This window comes from Phocoena sinus, chromosome X, assembly GCF_008692025.1.
Source record: "Phocoena sinus isolate mPhoSin1 chromosome X, mPhoSin1.pri, whole genome shotgun sequence".
NCBI lineage: Eukaryota > Metazoa > Chordata > Mammalia > Artiodactyla > Phocoenidae > Phocoena > Phocoena sinus.
Window position 1 is genome coordinate 115,156,220 of NC_045784.1, and position 6,415 is coordinate 115,162,634.

General features: G+C 44.6%; 1 pseudogene; it reads left to right on the top strand.

Moving 5' to 3' along the window:
* The first annotated feature begins 1,081 nt into the window (after positions 1-1,081).
* On the top strand, positions 1,082-6,415 carry LOC116747197 (annotated as a pseudogene).

Genomic DNA, 6,415 nt, shown 5'->3' on the forward strand with positions numbered 1-6,415 from the left:
ATGTGTGGCATTGAATCAAGAATTACGTGAAATAGTCCTTGGAAACATATCATAGTTAAAACATTGTGTGGATGTGCCTAATTATACTTCTGAGCATTTCAAAAAGATAAGGGCAAAATATAGTACGTACCTCCTGAGTATTACGAATAGCAAAACGCAGCACCCACCTCATAAGTACTATGGAGGTTAAATGAAATATATTTTCTTCAGGCCTCACACAGTGTACACTTTCAATAAATATCCAGCATATCGTATCTTAAGTATTTGTTGTTTAATGAGAAAAGCATTTAAGGCTATGGATTTTCCTCTAAATATGTCTTTAGTCACATTCCATACTTTTTATATATAATGCTTCTATTAGCCAGGATTCTCCAGAGAAACAGGTAGGATGGGTAGGTGGATATATATATATATATATATATATATATATATATATATATATACACACACATACATATACATATGTGTATGTATTTATATATATACACACATATACATATGTGTATGTATTTATATATATATATAAAATTCGATTTATTATAGAACTTCACTCATACAGTTATGAAGATTGATACATCCCATAATCTGCTGTCTGCAAGCTGGGGGACCAGGAAAGCTGGTGGTGTCATTCAGTCCAGGTCCGAAGATGTAAGAACCAGGGGAGCCAATGGTTTAGCTCCCAGTCCAAGTCCAAAAGCCTGAGAATGGGGGATGGAGGGAGAGCTGCAGGTGTAGGTCCCTGAGTCTAAAAGCCAGAGATAGATAACTAATGAGAACCTACTGTATAGCACAGGGAACTCTACTCAGTGGTCTGTGGTGACCTAAATGGGAAGGAAATCCAAAAAAGAGGGGATATATGTATACGTATAGCTGATTCACTTTGCTGTACAGCAGAAACTAACACAACATTGTAAAGCAACTATACTCCAATAAAAATTTAAAAAATAAATAAAAGCCAGAGAACCAGGAGCTCCAATGTTCAAGGGCAGGAAAAGGTGGACATCCCAGCTGAAGAAGAGAGCGAGGGAATTCGCCCTTCCTCTGCCTTTTTGTTCTATTCAGGCTCTCAACAGATTGGGTGATGCCCACCCACATCGGTGAGGGCGGAACTCTTTACTCAGTCACGGAATGAATGCACATCTCTTCTGAAAACACTCGCACAGACATGCCCAGAAATAATGTTTTACCAGCTATCTGGGAATCCTTTAGCCCAGTCAAGTTGGCACATAAAATTAACCATCACAATGTTATTATTGATGACTTCAAAATTATTTATTATCACAGTTTTCATTATAATTCCCCTTTGACCCAAGAACTGTACAATATTGCCATTTTCCTCTTAATTTTTGGTTCTCCTGCCCTGTGATCAGAAAATGAGGTTCACTCTATTTCTACATTTAAAGTTCTTTTAGGTTTTGTTTTGTTTTGTTTTGTTTTGTTTTGCGGTACGCGGGCCTCTCACTGTTGTGGCCTCTCCCGCCGTGGAGCACAGGCTCCGGACACACAGGCCCAGCGGCCATGGCTCACGGGCCCAGCCGCTCCGCGGCATGTGGGATCTTCCAGGACCGGGGCACAAACCCGTGTCCCCTGCATCGGCAGGCGGACTCTCAACCACTGCGCCACCAGGGAAGCCCTCTTTTAGGTTTTTTAAAAAGACACATATTTGGGGCTTCCCTGGTGGCGCAGTGGTTGAGAGTCCGCCTGCGGATGCAGGGGACACGGGTTCGTGTCCTGGTCCGGGAAAATCCCACGTGCCGTGGAGCAGCTAGGCTAGGCCCATGAGCCATGGCCACTGAGCCTGCGCGTCCGGAGCCTGTGCTCCGCAACGGGAGAGGCCACAATAGTGAGAGGCCCGCGTAACGTAAAAAAAAAAAAAAAAAAAAAGACACATATTTGACAAAATTTGCTAAGTATCCGAAAAACCCTAGAGAATCAGGATTCTATTTGTAAGGCACAAATTTAGAATACAGTCTTGGACCTCTAAATTACTTTAATGCCTTTGGCAATGCCCTTGGTGTGTGTGAAGAGGCAGTAACTTAGAGGAGATTGCCTTGCTCCCCGTTCGGCCCCCCTGCAATTTTGTACTCCCCATTCCCTTGGTAAGAGTTTTATTGGGTCCATTTTATGGATGTTATATGGCGATTCTTAACAGCTGTGCAGCTATCAAGGCTGGCCCTAAAAGCAGGAGGCTAAAAGACCTTGGAGAGACTTACCCTTTCCCAGCCAGGCTGAGAAAGCTCTCCCTCGGGATTCCACAGTGGTCTGTCCCGAAAGCAGCAAGAACCTGCGATGGGCACTTTGAGGTTTTTGCAACAGTGGCCCTGCTAAATCAGCAGGGATTGTTTCCCAGTGTGCTGGCGAGGTTGTCTAGGGAACAACTGGCTCACCATCTGCAACCCTCTCTCATTTCTAGCCCAGCGTATAAACCGAACATTCTTAAAAAGAACCAAAGCTTACACTTAAGCCTTGGGCAGCTCCTGCTTCTTTTTGAGTCCTCTGTAACAGATATGGAACAGATGAGAAGACAGCTCATCTCCTAGTCTTTCTTCAGCATTAATAATCAGCTTAGTCCCCCCATTTCTGGAAATTCAACTACTGGGATTGGGGGCGGGGGGGTTAAGTTCTCTCCTCACCAAAGTGATGTGTAAGTCAGTCACTATCTAGTCTTTTTCAGCTTGCATTGTCAAACAGGACTTCTCAGAGGTCTAGCATGGCCTAGATTCACATTTTTTAAGGATCAGAAGGTATTAAAATGTCATCTTTCCTCTGAGCGAGTGAAGCCCATCACAATCTCCAACATAATACACTGATTTTCAAAAACAAAATTTTATTTCCAAGGATTACCTGGAAACCTGATTCGTATATTAGAGAACCAGTTTACATTCAAAATATATATAACTCCTGAGTCACTGAAGAATTCCTCTAGATATTTATTAGAAATAAACAACGTTAGTCCGGGTTGATTGTATGCAACCACTTACTGCTGCACTCAGAGTCTCCTTTCAACACAACAATGATGAGTCCGTTCGTGGTCTTCCCTCTCCTGGATACTCCTACTGCTGTCTTAACCTTTCACTGTGGCCTGCATTTTGAAGTGCTTAGTGCTAAAGGGAATGTTACCGAACTCAGGTTCGGCTGTTCACCACTTGAAAAGTCAATATTAAAGAGACAAGAGTTGGTTGGAAAGGAAATGTTGCTTTAATCAGGAAACCGGCTACCCAGGGAGAAGGTGGAATCCCAAAACCAACCCCAAAGACTCTGCTCAGTCATGAAAGTTTTTAAAGGGAAAAAGGGGAAATAATCTCAGTTAATCATTAAGGTAGAGGGTCAGATTCTTCGTCATTTTTCTGTTGCGTGCAGATCTGCTGGCTCGTGATCTTCCTTTGGATGCTATCTTGTCCACGTGGTTCACCTGCAAATTTGCTAACGGGGAAATTAGGAGTAGAGGGTCAGTCATTCTTCAACTATTTAATTCTTCATTCTTACTCCTTAGAATCCGGGAAATGACTCAACGCGTTAGGGAAGGCATGGTGTACATTCAGAAGAGCATAAGTCAGGAGTTAGGTTAAACGTTACCTAGTGATCTCATTTTTTTTTTTTTTTTTTTTTTTTTTGCGGTACGCGGGCCTCTCACTGTGGTGGCCTCTCCCGTTGCGGAGCACAGACTCCGGATGCGCAGGCTCAGCGGCCATGGCTCACGGGCCCAGCCGCTCCGCGGCATGTGGGATCTTCCCAGACCGGGGCACGAACCCGTATACCCTGCATCTGCAGGCGGACTCTCAACCACTGCGCCACCAGGGAAGCCCGTGATCTCATTTTTATAACTAAGGTCTGAGGGGAAACAGAGATAGACAAACAGAAAAGGGGCAAAAGAGCTGCTTACAGGAAGATTGTGCAGGATGAATAATAGTCTGTACTTCGCACCACACTTTATATCCCTTAAACCACTTGCTTCTTCATACTCCCTTTCAAAACACAATACCTTTCGGCTCAGTCTTACCAAAGCCCCTGCTCTGACTCCTACATACACTGACCCAGATTGGATGCCCCTAGAGAAGTCAAAAGCATGAAATAGAGAAGCTGGACCACCCTTCTTCATGCAACTTCACGCTTATCCTTCAACTACTCCAGCTGCTGAAGGGCTATAGAAGTTAAAGAAATCTCCCTGTGTTGTGTGTGCAGCACCTTGCCTGAGAGCGATTAAGTCAAGCCAGGCTGCTTCCCCTGTCCAGCTCAGCAAGCTTCGGGTTCCATTCAGACCTCCTTCTTCACACACTGAACTCTGAACAATAGAATCTCCAAGCTTCCGGAATTCCCTGGCTATCCAGGGGTTAGGACTCTGCGCTTCCACTGCAGGGGTCACAGGTTCGATCCCTGGTTGGGGAACTAAGATCCCGCAAGCTGCGGAGCGCGGCCAGGAAAAGAAAGAAAAAGAAATGAATCTCCAAGCTTTGGAGTCTGGTTTTGCACTTAGAGAGCGTTATCTTAACTTTCCCACACCACTACATTCCGATTCACCTCTCTAAAGGCCACTGAGATTAAGAGCATCAGCTAGCTCTTGGATTAATATATATAGCTGTACCAAGACCCATATACAAGGGGAGAGGTCACCCATATTGGTAAAGGTGGGACTGAAAGTTCAATTCTATGTGATGCCAGGAAACCTCTTAGTAGAAGTCATTTGGTCATAGTGAAGGTGCACGTCGCTACTAGATTTAGCTGCCTAACAGCTTTAATATGGAGAAGTTGAATTACCCTCAAGAAAATGGCTCACTCTCCTTTCTTCTCTGCTAAAAGCCATTGGCTGTTGGTCGTCTGAACACAGTTGTCAGTTTGACCTTCTTGGAGGGGCACCAGCTTTGCCTCAAAAGGGCGTTGTTTACCACTCTGCATTCCACTCTACAAAATGAATTGCAAGGTTTCCCCTTGTCCGCACCTTATAGTGTGATGACGTTGCTCCCCTAAGGAGTAAACAATACATGCTTTAAAGTGGACTTGTAGGATTTGAGTGTCTTTCTTTTGATTTGAAACTACATCAGATAAACTTGTACAGAGGTGGTCTGCTTCTGAGTCATAGCTTATGGTTCCTGGGATAATTATATTTGATGGGGGCTCTACGTGGTTCAGGGTTTGGTAGTTGTCCTGATCCCAAGCCTGTGCCATCTTTGTTATTGTTTTTTTCTTTAATTGGAGTATAGTTGCCTGTGCCATCTTTGTAACCTAACCTTTTCCTGCCTTTGAGGCAGCCCACGGGTATGTGCCCTCTTAGGCACTGAGGAATAGTAGGGGTTTAGCAGCCAGTCTGGAGACCTGATCTGGGAGAGAGCCAGGCATTCAGTTTCATCTACAAATGCCCGTTAGGATTCAAAGTCGACCATCCTGAAAAAGGGTAAGGTTCACAGTAAGACAGCATGAAGCTGGCCTTGGGATAAGTTCAAGTTAAAAATGAGATAAGTATAAGGGCGTTCAGTGGAGTAAGTTTAAGGTTTATTGGGAGACAATGAGAATGATGATAATACCTGGAACTGTTACTGGTCAGGAGACAAAAACATTAAGACAAAGATTTGAATAATGTTAATGTCGTGTGTGACAACAGCATAAAAATGACTGCTGGGGTCCTGGCTCAGCGGGGAAGCACGGTTGCACGTCAGAGCTGAGTGCGGCCGACACAGGGCCGCCTTCACCGGGTTGCTGGGCAGTGGCGCGCCTCCCAAGGGGCAGTGGGTTCCTCATCTCCACACCCTCCCGTCCGTAATCAGTGACCAGGGCCACTGCAGAAATCACATCGCGGCAGGATAAATGAAGAAGGAAACGGGGAAGGGGCAAAGCATTGATTGCAAATGGCAAATGTCTTAATAATGAATAAATGTGGCAGGAAAAAAAAATAGAAGACAACTGACCATGTAAACAGTTGAATCCCAGCAGGATGGATCAGATTCTGTGTGACAGAGAGTGAATCTGCTCATATGCAGACTCAGACTGGTCAAAATTCAATCCCTGGTTTAGCTCATGTTTCTGTAGCTGCATCAGGCACCAGAAGAGGCTCCCCAGCTGTCACTCTAGTGCTGTCACCTTCTGGCCAAACGGTACATGCCCAGGGAATAATAAATGAGACACCACAGCCATCGGTTATTCAGTCACCACGAATACAAACTGTTCAGACAGCAGCGATTGCAGAGACAGGTGAGTCTGCAGAATCAGAAGGTGTGATTGAATCTCGCAGAGAAATCATTTCACGAAGACCCTTTATAGAAAAATACTGAATGAACTTTTCTCTGATGTGCCTAGTGTTCCCAAGATTGAGGAATAAAATGCAGAGGACCAAGGAATGTCCCCTAGCCTGACTACCATGGCAGTACCAGCTACCATATATCAGACTAGCCAGCGCAATACAGTGTGTAAGATACAGTGTTAG